Source organism: Lithobates pipiens, unplaced genomic scaffold (assembly GCF_037356315.1).
Source record: "Lithobates pipiens isolate NorthernLeopardFrog02 unplaced genomic scaffold, aLitPip1_a1.2 Scaffold_16, whole genome shotgun sequence".
Classification (NCBI taxonomy): Eukaryota; Metazoa; Chordata; class Amphibia; order Anura; family Ranidae; genus Lithobates; species Lithobates pipiens.
In genome coordinates, this window is record NW_027507748.1 from 381,899,611 (window position 1) to 381,915,505 (window position 15,895).

General features: G+C 47.0%; 1 protein-coding gene and 1 non-coding gene across 3 annotated transcripts in view; both read left to right on the forward strand.

Annotated features, from left to right (window-relative positions):
• Positions 1-15,895, forward strand: part of TEX14 (testis expressed 14, intercellular bridge forming factor) — a 758,047-nt gene that overhangs the window by 160,479 nt on the left and 581,673 nt on the right. The gene's annotated exons all lie outside the window — the stretch shown is intronic.
• Positions 5,815-6,033, forward strand: LOC143986417 (small nucleolar RNA U3). Its single transcript, XR_013276512.1, has one exon. It is a non-coding gene; the product is annotated as a small nucleolar RNA U3 (small nucleolar RNA).

Below are 15,895 nucleotides of genomic sequence, written 5' to 3' on the forward strand. Positions count from 1 at the left end.
AATATGATCACGATCAACTTTAACCTCCGTGGCTCCTAAATGAGTTAGGGGGCCCATCTACTCTCCACGACCCCCGCTAAACAACACTAACTACTAATAGATCCGGGGGTAAGCTCTTCTTATCTCTACAGTACCAAAGCACCCCATGGGAAAAATCGGTCAGCAGCAGGAACATTACAAGCATATCCCTGAACAACAACAGACAGGGCCTATTATGGATCGTTTTGTCACCAGATCTCAACTTGCGCCCTCTCATTCTCCGCCGGATCCCTTTGCCATTCAGGAACCACTTTACGAAGAGCATGACCTCTGACTTCCCACAGTTTACCTTTGCCCCTGAAGCTTGGCCAAAGTCCTCACAGCTCTGGGCGACTGTGTTGGTGGAGTGCCGATCAGCACAGAACACCGTCACATCATCCTGGTACGGTGACCTCTGGGTTCCATCTAATGTTTCAGGCGAAGAGCTCTATACAACAAACAAAAAGCAGAGGTGAGAGAGTGCAGCCTTGTCTGACCCCAGACAGAATTGGAAAGGGGTCAATTTTCCAGCCATTTACCAACATCAAACTACAAATGTCAATATACGTTATATTCACATACGAACAAAACATTTTGGGGAAATGCTTGTTTACATCAGCATTTCCCCGTTCTTCCCCTGTGTGAGACGGTCACAGGTATCCCCACGGACGTCGAGTCTAGAGGACCTGCGGTCGGACTCAGGGAGCTCGCGCGCCTGCTAACCAAGCCTCATGAGATCACCTACAATAACGTGATTTTTTCGCAGCAGAGCCAACTTGCGGCGGCTGATCTGCAAGTGGTTAAATGAACCTGTAACATCCTCCCCTGAATAAGAATTTTATAACTCAAAATTTGGGTTTTGTCCCCCTTTACTGATAGACTTACACCTTCATTTTTGTTAGCACAGGCAGGAGGCCAAACAGAATGTCTTAAACACCATTCCTCCTGGTTTGGTATATGGTTTAGCATACACTCTTGCATGCAAATTACATCTCAAACTACTCAGCTCCTGGAATACAACCGCTTTCCTTGTTGAGGAGCCAATACCCCTCACATTCACAGAAGCGATGGAAACCATAATAAATGAAAGAGACCTACTTATGTACCTCCTCCCTACCTCATATCAAATAGGCCGGTCCCGCCCTCCACTCGGCTCCCCTCATAGCATGACCTCACCATCCGATCCCTCAGAGTTTGACATGTTCAGATCACGTGTGATTACTAGATTCGAACCAGGACCACTTATGGGACTATACGGGCTGTCTGGGGGTTTCTTTAGACCTGCACCTCTTATACTTGCTCGCCTCTTCACTCTCGCCCCCCCATCACGCGCTTTTTTGCGCTGTGCTGCTGTGGGTGGCCGATCAGACATAGGTGTTACACTACCACTTCCTCCTCCATTTCCTGCTGCTCACCACCTTCCACTTACATTTCATGCTTCACACTCACACCCTGTATTCTTGCTTCCACCTCCACACCCTCCACCACCGTCTCCAGGGTTTTCTCATCCATGCCACCTGCCACATCTCCTTGCTGTCCATCTTTCATAGCATCACTCCTACTCACAGAACTTTTGCGTCATGCTAGCAGACGTTCCTGCACTCCTCACATTAGCATTCTGTACTGCAGGCCCAGTACTACTCTGTACCTTAGAAGGGGGGGGGGTCTCCATAACACTTTCTGAGGCACCCCCTCCACCCTGCTCTCTCTTTCCTGCCCCTCAGTTGAAGGATGTTGGCTCACAGTCTGGATAAGAGAGCTTTTTAGAGCCCCCTGCTACAGAAGCATATGAAAACATGTTGGTACCTTTAGCCAGTTCACAGTCTTTTGCTCCATGTGAAGCAACACCACACAGGTCACAGACCAGTGGCTTACGGCACCCAGCCACCTGATAACCCGGTTGCCCACATGACCGACAGCACATACCAGCCCCACATTCCTCCTATGTATGGACATACTTAAAACTTTGCCTAGAGTACTTGTGCTGTCCAACATAAAACAAGGTGCAACGGTTTCCTGCAATGGTGAAAAAAGCAGGTGGGTGTCATATTCCCCCATATTCCTCAGGATCAGGCTTAAACCGTACCTTAAATTTAATTTTGCTCCAGTAAATACCGAAGGCATTCTGCAATTTTCCCCTCACACTCACATCCCAACAGTACCATCTCAAAAAGACTCAAACAAACTCAGTCACCAAAAAGTGGTTGTAGAGATGGACAGTCACATATTTCACCCCTGGATCGAAGAGAAGTTCCAACGACAATTTTTGCAGCAAAGGATTTCCAGCCAGTCTTTTCATACACACATCTTTAAAATAGCCAGGTAATCATTCTCTGAGAAAAAGGAAACGTCATAAGTTCTCGTCGTTAGTAAATCTTGTAGAGCATAAATTAACCTCACCTGGACATTAAGAGTATCAGTTAAGACGTCCATAACAATCTGCTTCAAAAGGATCTCTTGACGGTATTCTGGCTTAACCAGCACTCTCATAGTGTTTTGAATTTCTCACCACACCATCACAACGCACCAGTTGCCCACTTGCTAATTTCGGATAGCGTCCTGCCCAATAGCAGCAACACCGACACACCGAAGTGAAACAGGTCAAGGCCAAGCAGGACTGGTATCCTCAGAAACACTGTAACCAATGATCGCAGCCAAAAGGCTGAGAAGCGAGGCTGGCAGCATCCCTAACACACTTAAAGGGATTGTAAAGTGAATTTTTTTTTTTTTAAATAACAAACATGTTATACTTACCTCCACTGTTAAGCTAGCTTTGCACAGAGTGGCCCCAAACCTGCTCTTCTGGGGTCCCTCGGCGGCTGTCTCTGCTTCCTCCCGCAGGTGCTTCTCACGTTCATGCGAGCTCCCTCGCATGGTGAGAAGCATCTGCGGGCGCGCTCCTATGATACAGCCGGCGGCTATAGCCGCTCGCTGTATCACACGGCCCCGCCCCCCGGCGCTCCGCGTCAGTGGATGTGATTGACAGCAGCGCGAGCCAATGGCTGCGCTGCTTTCCATCCATCCACTCCAGCCAATCAGCGGCCAGGCTGAACGGTGGAAAGGACGTCGGGGGACGAGAGCATGACTTTGGAGGGGTGAGGTAAGTAAAACGATGGGGGCTGGGGGCTCCGGCACTGTCAGATGTTTTTTCACCTTAATGCATAGAATGCATTAAGGTGAAAAAACATTTACCTTTACAACCCCTTTAAAAAGAAAAAAAAAGAATCACCTGACTCTTTTCCTTTATTTAACACAGTGCATCACAACACAACACCGCTTTGCCTTTTGGCCTCTAGCGCGGCGACACCCGCAGCTTGTGCCCGGCGGGCGCTCGTGACAGAGGGGGAGTAGAGGCAGATTGTGTGTTCATACTATGTATGAACACCAATCTTTCTCTCCTCCTAGACAGTCCCATCCCCCTACAATTGCCCCCTAGTGTTAACCACTTCCCTGCCAGTGACATTTATACAGTAATCAGTGCATTTTTATAGCACGGATTGCTGTATAATTGTCAATGGACGCAAAAGTGTGCAATATGTCCGCCGCAATATCGCAGTCCCGATAAAATAAAAATCGCAGGTAGCCCCATTATTAGTAAAAAAAAAAAAAATGCCATAAAGATATCTCCTATTTTGTAGATGCTATAACTTTTGGACAAACCAATCAATATATGCTTATTGTGATTTTTGTTTACCAAAAATATGTAGAAGAATACATATCGGCCTAAACTGAGGAAAAAAATAGCTTTTTTTGATAAAAAAAAGTGGGATATTTATTATAGCAAAAAGATATTGTGTTGTTTTCAAAATTGTCTCTCTTCTTTTGTTTATAGCGCAAAAAAAAAAAAAAAATATTGCAGAAAAGATCAAATACCGCTAAAAGAAAGCTCTATTTGTGGGGAAAAAAAAAGGACATCAAGTTTGTTAGGGTACAGCGTTGCACGACCGCACAATTGTCAGTTAATGCAACGCAGTGCCTTATTGCAAAAAAATGGCCTAGTCATTGAGCAGCCAAATCTTCCAGGGCTGAAGTGGTTTAAAAGTAAAATTTGCAGAAACTGTTCAGTCACTAGACATTATTAACCATGTGTGGACCAGCCACCGCAGGTTTACCACTGCGCAAAATCACATTTTTTTCGATTGAAAAAGCCTATGGCGTGCAAAACACACCCAAAAACTTCCACCCGGTGCCAAAAAAATGTGAACACACATCAAGAGTGATGTGACATCAACGGGTGTGTGCTGTCCTCCACAAGGAAGGACCTTACCCTGATCCCCCGGGGCGTTAGGCTCCGGAAAATCACATTATATTATGTGATCTTGCGAGGCTTGCCCATCGCAAGCTCCGCGTGTCCCGGGGATTTGATGTCTGCTGGGATACCTGCGATCATCTCATGGAGAGAAAGAATGGGGAAATGCTGATGTAAAGAAGCATTTCCCCATTCTGCCTAGTGATGCTGTCACTGATCACAGTTCCCTGTAATCAGGAACGGTGATCAGTGATGTGTCACAGCTAGCCCACCCCCCCACAGTTAGAATCACTACCTAGGGCACACTTAACCCCCTACAGCGCCACCTCCTTGTTAACCCCTTCACTGTCAGTGACATTTTTACAGTAATCAATGCAATTTTATAGCACTGATCGCTGTATTAATGCCAATGGTCCCAACAAAATGGTCAAAAGTGTCTGATGTATCCACTATAATGTTGCAATCACGATAAAAATCGCAGATCACTGCCATTACTAGTAAAAAAAAAAAAAAATATTAATAAAAATGCCATAAAACTATCCCCTATTTTGTAGACGCTATAACTTTTGCGCAAACCAATCAAATGCTTATTGCGATTTTTTTTGAACAAAAATATGTAGAAGAATATGTATCGGCCTAAACTGAGGAAAATAAATGTTTTTTTATACATTTTTTGGGGATATTTATTATAGCAAAAAGTAAAAAATAATGAGTTTTTTTCAAAATTGTTGCTTTTTTGTTTATAGCGCAAAAAATTAAAACCGCAGAGGTTATCAAATACCACCAAAAGAAAGCTCTACTTGTGGGGAAAAAAAGGACATCAGTTTTGTTTGGGAGCCATGTCGCACAACCGTGCAATTGTCAGTTAAAGTGACGCAGTGCCGAATCGCAAAAAGTGGTCTGGTTTTTGGCCAGCCAAATCCTCCGGGGCTGAAGTGGTTAAAGTTTGTCCCATCCTCTGTCATTGTCAAGCTGAAGAGTTTGTTTTTCATGTAAAAAGGGAAAGACAAACATAATTCATAAAATGAATACTAGTGTTATATGTAGTAATCACCCACAGTTATCAGAATCCAATTTTTTTTTTTAAAGCAAATGTCAGGAAGAATAAAAAACAAAATCATATTCGTTACTTCTCTGCAATACTCAACCGTGTTTTACCCCACAACACTAGGAGTACGGAGAGATCTGTTGATCTGTTAAGGTTGATCAGGAGTTAAGTTTCTCCGGACTTTCTCCGGACTTAGTAAGAGCTACAGGGGGCGGGATAAACTTCAATTGGTTGAGAGATGCCGGATATGCAAATGTTGTGACTGAAGGACTTGTAAGCTAGATACTTGAATTCAGAGTATAAGGTAATACATAGAAAGGCACATGTTATGTAATTAGAAACACACATAACACAATTTAGAAAACAGTTTAGTGTTTGGGAATGATATTAGTAACTTTGTTGAGTAATTTGTATGTTTTTTATTGCACATAATAAAGGTCACTACAACTTGTAATGGGTGTCCGTAACATGTGCCCGTTAAACAACACAGTATCTAGTTAAGACTATACTTTCAGGGATCATTTCTATAGTTTTTGACTGTCGAAATGTGCTCTAAAGTGTACAAACTCACCAATCACGATGAAGAGCATTAGTGTTTCTTTCTGAGCGCGAAGTGGGCTTACAGTGCTGCTTCTAATGGTAGCTGCTGTTAGTTGTTGATGACCGTTCTCTGCTTTTATTTTAAAGGCAAAGAGGGAAGAAACACAAGCTGAGTGATTGTTTTATTTGGTTTAAAGAATAGAGCATGTTGTACATGAATAAATGGCCTTAGAAGATGTATTGAAGCATATAAATATAAAGTCGGTGCCTTTGTTTGTCTCTTCTCTAGTTTGCAGTTAGATTTTTCTGGTTGCTGCCTACAGTATTTTATTAAAAGCTGAAATGGTTGTTTCTAACCAAAGTAGGGTTTATTGAGCATGTAGAAGCAGGATACAGCATATATACACACATAGAAACCGGTGCAACAGGCACCACACGTCACACAAGAAAAGAAAAAAAAGGAGATGAGTAAATTCCATGTCTGACATACAACCTTGAGGTATACAGGATAAACAGTAAATTGCCTACACATGTTACAAATAAAAATTCTAAGGCCCCCTCGGGTAATCGCAACAGAGAGACCCAGGATCACAGTACCATCGCGGGCGCACTGCCCTAAGTCACGCAGCTATGAGGGCTCTCTAACCACCTGTCCCAGATTTTATGAAATTTCAGAGGGCATCCCCGATTAGAGTAGATAGTTTTTTTGTATGATAAGGTCAAATTGACAGCTCTCTTCCACTGCTGGACCGTCGGGGAATCAGGACGGAGCCACAATCTAGCTATCTGCATCCTAGCAGCAAAGAGAGTCTCCTGTAGGAAAGTCCTAAGATATTTGTCTTCTTCCCGGAGGGGGAGAAGCCTGAGGATACACTGGCGGGGGCATAGTGTGAGAGGAGAGCCCATATGATCGTGCAGAAATGCGACTATCTGTGCCCAGTATCTTTGGATGGGGGGACAGGTCCAGATAAGATGAAAAAACGTGCTGGAAGCATCACCACACCTGGGACATAGAGGGCTAAAGTCAGGTTTATATTTAGTCAATCGTCTAGGGGTAACATAGGAGCGGTGGAGAATGTAAAGATGGGTCAGTCTATCAGATAATTTGGGAGATACCTCAGTCGACACCCCCAGGGCCTCACCCCAAAGTTCGTCCTCCATATCACCTACGTCCGCCTCACACTTAATTTTGAGATCGTATGCATGAGCTGTGGCCCCCGGAGTAAGGAGGTGCGTGTAAATAGTGGAGATGAGTTTCCGGGAGTCGTCCCCAAGGACCAAGCTAGCTAGGGGCATGCGGGTCAAGGCCGGGGGTGAATTCCCAAATTGTGTCTGCAGCGCGTGGCGGACCTGCAAGTAGCGAAAAAAAGCGTGGTTAGGAAGGCCAAACTCGTCCTTGAGCGTCTGGAATGTCTTAACCCCAGGAGGAGAATAAAGATGAGACAGATAAATAACCCCCCTGCATATCCACACCTTATAATCCGGCACTCGCAACAGTTCGGGTAAGTCAGGATTGTCCCAAAGGGGTGTATGTGCATGTAGGGAGGGGGCTCCGGATCTCAGTTGTGATGTCCGCCAAACCCGACTGTGGTGGGCGAGCATAGCACGCCCAGGCCCCAGGCGGGACAGGCCCCTGTGTCTGCAAAAGAGAATCTGGAAGGGGTGCGCAATCACATCCGTCGCCGACGTGCAGATCAGAAGGGAATATCTCAGTTTGTCGTGCGTGTTGAGGTAGTGGAGGTGGAAGAGCTGGGAAGCCAGGTAGTATGTTTCGAGATCGGGTAGTGCAGCGCCACCCAAGTGAGGTGGGCATTTGAGAGTCCGCCAGGATAATTTGTGCCTGGAGGAGCCCCAAATGAACGAATTGGAGATGGACTCCATATCGCGGAACACACGAGGCGGTACATGCAGCGGGGCGTGCCAAAATAAATAAAGGAGCTTGGGAAGAAGGATCATTTTGACAAGACCCAGGCGGCCCATAACTCCGAGGGGGAGCCTGGACCAGACCTGAGTCTTCTGTTTCAGGAAAGGAAAGATGGGTGACAGGTTAAGACTAACATAGTCCACGGGGGAGCGAGAACAGTGAATACCCAGGTATTTAATCCGATCCGTGCGCTCGAGAGGCAGCAGGGACTGCGTCCTCGTGGGGACGGATATGTCAATAGGGAGAATTTGTGACTTAGACCAATTAATGCGGAGACCCGAGAAGGTGCCAAAACGCTGAATCAGTTCTAAAGCCGTCGTCAGTGAGGGACCAGCATCCTCCAGGTACAGTAGCATGTCATCCGCGTAAAGACTTACAACTTCCGACAGGCAACCCATGTGGAGTCCCCGAATGTCTGGGTGGGCTCTGAGGGCAATGGCCAGGGGCTCCACAGCTAGCGCATACAGCAGGGGCGATATGGGGCACCCCTGACGTGTACCGCGGGACAGAGAGAAAGGGTCCGAGGTCTGGCCATTTACCAGGACACGGGCAGATGGGGCCTGATAGAGAAGCTGGATCCAACGCACAAATTTAGGGCCGAAGCCAAACCTGTGCAGGCATTCCCACAGATACCCCCACTCCACCGAGTCGAACGCCTTTGCGGCATCCAAACTGACCACTACCCTAGATCCGGTGTTGTTATGAGAAGCCTGCAGATTCATGAACAATCTCCTAAGATTAAAGGCCGTATTTTTGCCAGGCATGAAGCCGGTCTGATCAGCATGGATAAGACGATGTATCACCTTATTAAGCCTAAGGGCGAGGATTTTGGCCAATATTTTGATATCCAGCTGCAGGAGCGATATAGGACGGTAGGATTCAGGGTAGAGGGGGTCCTTGCCCGGCTTAGGAATGAGGACCAGAAGTGCCTCACTCATAGAGCGGGGAAGTGTACCTGTGTCGAATATGTGGGTATAGAGTGAGTGAAGTTTAGGGAGCAGAACCTCCTGGAATTGGGTGTAGAACTCTCGGGGAAGGCCATCCGAGCCCGGGGCCTTGGACGTTGGCAAGCAAGCTATAGCCTCAGCTATACACTCCTCAGTAATAGGGGCCTCGAGGAGCTCAACCTGGGAGTCCTCGAGACTTGGGAAGTCCACCGTCTGTAGTAGGGCGCGCAGGTCATCCAAGGAGCCGTTGGCTTCGGAGGTGTATAGATCGGCATAAAAGCGCAGAAATTCACAAGCCACCTCCCTCGGTTCCGACAGCACAAGCCCCCCCGCAGACGCAAGCCGGACCACCGCCGGTGGTCCAGGTGGGCCATATAGGATAACAACTTCCCTGCCCGTTCGCCATACTCATAAGCTTTCTGTTTACTATAATAAATCTTTCTCCCAGCCCTGTCAGTGTGTAGTTGGTCGGTAAGTTGGGATTGCAGTCGTAACTTGGCGGAGTTGGAGGGTGTGGGGTGCACTATGAATTCGCTCTCCAATGCCTCCAGCTCTCGCTCGGCCTGCCGCACAGTCTGTCGAGAGGAGTCCTTAAATCGGTTAATATGCATCGTCATCATCATGCGGGCATGTAACTTAAAAGCCTCCCACACTGAACCATACAAGGCCGAGGCTGTATTAGCTCTAAAATAGTACTCCCATTCACGCCGGATAGCCTCCAGGTCTGGGAGGATTGTCAGCCAAAAAGGATTCAACCTCCACAGGCGAGGCGCCGAGGCGGAAGGCAGGCTGAGACTGACCCAGTAGGGCGAATGATCAGAGAGAATCCTGGTCCCGAATCCCACCTCCCGTAATTGCGGGAGCAGGACTGGGGAGAGCAGGATCATATCTATCCGAGACATGGCATTATGCGCCGGCGTGAAGCAGGAGTACGCCCTGCAGCTAGGATGTCTATATCTCCAGGTATCCGTGAGGGCGAATTCGGCTAGAAACTTGCCAAATCTGGTCAGCGGGGGGGGGGGGGGGGAAGTGGGCGCAGGGGACGGCGTAAGTCTGTCCAAGGCGGGGGATATCACTGAGTTGAAGTCACCCAGCCACATAGCTGGCACTGTGGGGTGTTGCAGCATAAAGTCCAGCCCATCTCGGAGAGCCTCAAACTGAAAGGGCGGGGGTATGTAGAAGGCTAATAGAAGGAACTCCAGACCCCCTATCGTAACATGTAGAAATACATATCGCCCCCGTCTGTCAGTACGCAAAGTGTGGAGATGAAAATGAGCAGTTTTAGCAACCAGGACTGCAACCCCACAGGAGTTATTGGTATAAGGGGCGTGATACATCCACCCGACCCATTGTTTTTTAAGGGAGAGTTGTAGCTGACCCGTAATGTGTGTTTCAACCAGAACCATGATGTCCGCCCGCATTTGTTTAAGATGCGTGAGCACCGCCACCCGCTTGGATCTGTCACGCAGTCCCCGCACATTCCAAGTAACTACTTTAAGGGTCGACATGACAGATGCATGATGTTATGCAGGACCCCTGGGACCCGTAGTCGGCAGCCCCACCCGCAGTCAAAATTAGAGCAAGGGGAAGGGTGGCCGAGTCATGGGAAACAATGGTAAGCAGCAAATAAGTAGTCAGACATGTTAAGAAAGAAGCAAATAGGAATACATTGTGTAACTCAAACATTAAACAGAGTCTTGCGATTGCAAAATATAACTGAACAGTGCCCACACTGGACCGGCAGGGCAGTAAACAAACACAGCAACACATAGTAGGCATGGAAGCTGAGGCCGGCCAGGGAAACCTAACTTGAAGTAACAGTAGGGGATGCACCCGGCCAAGATGGACCAGGAAAAGCGCATACTGGCAAAGATAATGCGCACGGCGGGGCTCACCCCCCACTGAAATCAGGAACGAACAGAGTTCAACTATGCAGTGCGTCCACGTAGTCAGCCTTGACATAGGGAAGATTCAGCCAAGGGGAGTATCTGAGTTACCGGCTGCACAATATGTCTATGGAAAGGGGGGACCCCAATAGGGTAGGACACCTGAGGTTCACGGTGTAGGGGGGATGTGCATAGAGGTATCAAAAAGAAAAAAACAAAGGGGGGGAAGACATAGGAGTGAGGGAGGCAGAGTGGACAGTAGCTGGGTGAGAGAGAGGAAAGGGGCATCCGGGGCCCTGGCTTACTCACAGTTCACTCCATGACTGCCCCTCACACAGTAAGGCCATCATCCGGGTCGGCGAAGTGCGGCAATACGACTAGCAGAGTCAAGCAGGGGCATCATCCGGATGTTGTTCCAGCCAGGAGAGCACTGCTGCGGGATCCTCAAAAAAATGGGTCTTGCCGTCCCGCACTACGCGGAGCTGAGCAGGGAACATCATCGCGTAGGCTAGATGGCGAATGCGGAGCTGACGCTTGGCCTCGGTAAACTGGGCCCTCTTCTTCTGGACCTCGGTGGAGAAGTCAGGGAAAACCGCGATGCGCTTGTCCTCATAAGGAATGTTGCCCTTCTCGCGGGTGAGACGCAGGACCACGTCGCGATCCCGGTAGTTAAGCATCTTTGCAATGAAGGTGCGCGGGGGGGCCCCTGGAGGTGGGGGTCTCGAAGCCAGGCGGTGGGCGCGCTCGACTGCAAATGTGGAGGAGAAGGCCTCTCGGCCAAAATTGACAATCAGCAGGTTTTCAAGGAATGCAGGGGGATCGGAGCCCTCCACCTTCTCTGGCAATCCCACAAAGCGTAAGTTACAGCGGCGCATTCTGTTTTCGAGGTCGTCCTGCTTACTTAGGACGGCAGTTAGCTGATGTTGCAGGCGTTCAGTTGTTATCTGGAGGGGGGGGGATGTCATCTTCCACGTGCCCCAACCTGCGCTCCGCTTCTCCGACCCTCTCCCGCAGCTTGTGAAGGTCCTGGCGAATGAGAGAGATGTCCACCTTAACCTCCTCAATCCTGGAGGTAAGAGAGGTGCGGCAGAGGGTGACAGCCTCGAGGATGCGAGCAGTGTCACCAGAGGGGGGGTTCTCTTCGGCCGGTCCCGGCGCGGCGCCATCTTCCTCCACGAGGTCCGGGCCGTCCGCCCGGAACTTTCCAAGCTTGGCAATCGCGCCCTGGGACCGCTTCGGCGGCGACATGGGTGCGAGGTGTCCTCCCGTACAGAAAGGGGTGATGTACCCGAAAAAAAACATGCAGATTAGTCCACAAGGATAGAGGGAAGGATGTACAGCAGCCGGAGCTCACTCAAAGTGCGTCCTACGCCATGCAGCTGCAGGCCACGCCCCCTCGAAATGGTTGTTTCTAAATTAACAAATGCCTTAGTTACTAGGTTGGTTTCATGCTTTTACTTATTTTTATAAACTCCCTGTCAACGATGCCAATAGTGGCCCACTCAGGTGTAGAGGAAGGAATTATAAAGGTGGAATGTGGAAAAGTGTTTTGATCAGTGGACAGTCTGAAACAGGATGAAGCAATCATCTCTTATAGCTTCAGATACTGTAGAAAGATCTTAATGGGCTTAAAGTGGATGTAAAATTGATTCATGAAATTTGAGTTGGGCACATATATCTGCAGTGTTTTGTTACCTCTCTTCAAAGCACCAACTCTGTCACATATGATAAAAGCAGGTGGAGTTTTGTGTTGGGGATCATCCTGATGATTTATTCAATGATTAGAGCTGAAAGTTTCTACCTATGAGAAGAGGGTGTTACTTAGTAGGTGAGAATGAAAAAAGACACAAGTCCATCAAGTACAACCTATGTGTGTGATTATATGTCAGTAATACATTGTATATCCCTGTATGTTGCTATTGTTCAGGTGCTTAGCTAATAGTTTCATGAAACTATCAATGCACCCCCCCGAGACCATGAGTGGCCATGAGTCTTGTTAAACTCCCTTCTGCAAAAAAGTTTTATCCCTATTGTGGTGTCACCAGCACTTTTTTTCAGTTTTTTCTTTTTATAACCACTTAAGGACCGCCGCATGGCAATGTATGTCGGTGTAATGGCACCGACAGGCAAAAGCATGTACATGCTCACCTTCCAGCGGGTGGGGGGTCCGATCGGACCCCCTCCCGCTGGATGCGGTGGTCCGTTTCGCTGCAGGAGCGATATGGGATGAGGTGGATGGCCATTCGTTTCTGGCCATCCTCTCTTGATCGCTCCTGGCAAATGAGAAGCTTCCCCTGCTGTGAATAGTAAACACAGGCAGGGAGGAAGTGATGTCATTCTCCTCGGGGCGGTCGTTTTGACCAGACTACGAGGAGAACACTGAAAGTAAGTGTGCACCAACACTACACTGACATGTAGGCACACATAGGCACACAAATCCCCCCCAATCCCCCCCCCCTCCCAGTCACAGTGTCACTGATTGCAGTGATCATTTATTTACTGATCACTGCATTTAGTGTCAGTTGTGACAGTAAAAACTGTCAGGGCAGTTAGTGTTAGGTTCAGGGTAGCCCCCTACCCCCCAATAAAGGTTTAATCCCCTGATTGCCCCTAGAGTTAACCCTTTCACCCCCTTTTGCCAGTGTCACTAAGCAATCGTTTTTCTGATCGCTGCATTAGCGTCACTGGTGCCGTTAAGGAGCTAGTTATTTTTTTAGGTTCACCGCCAGGTTTTTATAGCGCTAGGTACCCCGATATACTACCCAATAATTGTTTTAACCCCCTGATTGCCCCTAGTTAACCCTTTCACCCCCTTTTGCCAGTGTCACTAAGCGATTGTTTTTCTGATCGCTGCATTAGTGTCACTGGTGCCGCTAAGTAGATAGTTATTTTTTTAGGTTCACCGCCAGGTTTTTATAGCGCTAGGTACCCCAATATTCTACCCAATAACGGTTTTAACCCCCTGGTTGCCCCTAGTTAACCCTTTCACCCCCTTTTGCCAGTATCACTAAGCGATCGTTTTTCTGATCGCTGCATTAGTGTCACTGGTGCTGTTACGTAGCTAGTTATTTTTTTAGGTTCACCGCCAGGTTTTTATAGCGCTAGGTACCCCGATATACTACCCAATAATGGTTTTAACCCCCTGATTGCCCCTAGTTAACCCTTTGATCCCCTTTTGCCAGTGTCGCTAAGCGATCATTTTTCTGATCGCTGCATTAGTGTCACTAGTGTCGCTAGGTAGCTAATTATTTTTTTTAGGTTCACCGCCAGGTTTTTATAGTGCTAGGTACCCCCATATACTACCCAATAATGGTTTTAACCCCCTGATTGCCCCTAGTTAACCCTTTCACCAGTGATCACCGTATAAGTGTTACGGGTGACTCTGGTTAGTTAGTTTGCTTTTTATAGCATCAGGGCACCCACTATTTATTACCCAATAAAGGTTTAACCCCCTGATCACCCGGCGGGTGATATCAATTAGGTTTTAGGGTCAGGGTCTGCGTCGCCCCAGGCAGCGCTAGGTTAGTGCCAGTACCACTAACACCCACGCGCAAAGCATACACCTCCCGTAGTGGTATAGAATCTGATCAGATCTATACTAGCATCCCCAGCAGTTTAGGGTTCCAAAAAAACGCATTGTTAGCGGGATCAGCCCAGATACCTGCTAGCACCTGCGTTTTGCCCCTCCGCCCAGCCCACCCAAGTGCAGTATCGATCGATCACTGTCACTTACAAAACACTAAACACATAACTGCAGCGTTCGCAGAGTCAGGCCTGATCCCTGCGATTGCTAACAGTTTTTTTTGTAGCGTTTTATATTTAAATCCTGAAGGCAGTGATTAGTTTTCGTGGTCCCGTACATGGCTAGGCTCCCAAAAAGTCCCCCACATGTGGTATCCCTGTACTCAGGAGAAGCAGCAGAATTTATTTTGGGGTGTAATTTCACTTATGCCCATAGCATGTGTGAGCAATATATCATTTAGTGACAACTTTGTGCAAAAAAAAAAAAATTGTAATATTCCTGCAACTTGTGGCAAAACATAAAATATTCCATGGACTCAACATGCCTCTCAGTAAATAGCTTGGGGTGTCTACTTTCCAAAACGAGGTCATCTGGGGGGGGGGGGTTTGTTATATTTTGGCATTTTATGGCCTTCGAAACTGTGATAGGTAGTGAGGAGTGAAATCAAAAATTTGCACCCTTAGAAATCCTGAAGGCAGTGATTGGTTTTCGGGGTGCCGTACGTGGCTAGACTCCCAAAAAGTCTCACATATGTGGTATCCTCGTACTCAGGCGATGGCATTTGTGAGCAATATATCATTTAGTGACAACTTTTTGTAAACTTTTTTTTTTTAATGTTATTATTCAATCACTTGGGACAAAAGAAATATTCAGTGGGCTCAACATGCCCCTTAGCAATTTCCTTGGGGTGTCTACTTTCCAAAATGGGGTCATTTGGGGGGGGGGGGGGTTGTACTGCCCTGCCATTTTAGCACCTCAAGAAATGAGATAGGCAGTCATAAATTAAAAGCTGTGTAAATTCCAGAAAATGTACTCTAGTTTGTAGACGCTATAACTTTTGCGCAAACCAATAAATATACGCTTATTGACCATTTTTTTATTAAAGACATGTGGCTGAATACATTTTGCCCTAAATGTATGACTAAAATTGAGTTTATTCGATTTTTCTTATAACAAAAAGTAGAAAATATATATTTTTCTCTAAATTTTCGGTCTTTTTCCATTTATATTGTAAAAAATAAAAATCGCAGAGGCAATCAAATACCATCAAAAGAAAGATCTATTTGTGGGAAGAAAAGGACGCAAATTTAGTTTGGGTACAACATTGCATGACCGCGCAATTACCAGTTAAAGCAGTGCAGTGCCAAATTGTAAAAAGACCTCTGGTCCTTAGGCTGACAATTGGTCCGGGGCTGAAGTGGTTAAAATACAGTTACTTTTGAGTATATTGCGCCGCTGCATTGTTAACCGCAAGTTCTGATGTGTATAGATAAGGCGGTGACTTCTGGTTATGGGTGAAGTTTTTTATTCTGTTTTCCCACCCCTTGATATGACACTGCTTGGGAATGTCCCTATGGTCAAGAATAATGGAGCCGTCAGTCAGTGAACGATAGAGAAAATAGGATTTTTGTACTTTTGTATTGCATTTTTGTAATGGTAGCTGCTTTTAGTTGTTGCTTACTGCTGTCTGCTTTTATTTTAAAGGCAAAGAGGAAAGAAACACAAGCTGATTGATTGTTTTATTGGGTATAAATAAGAGA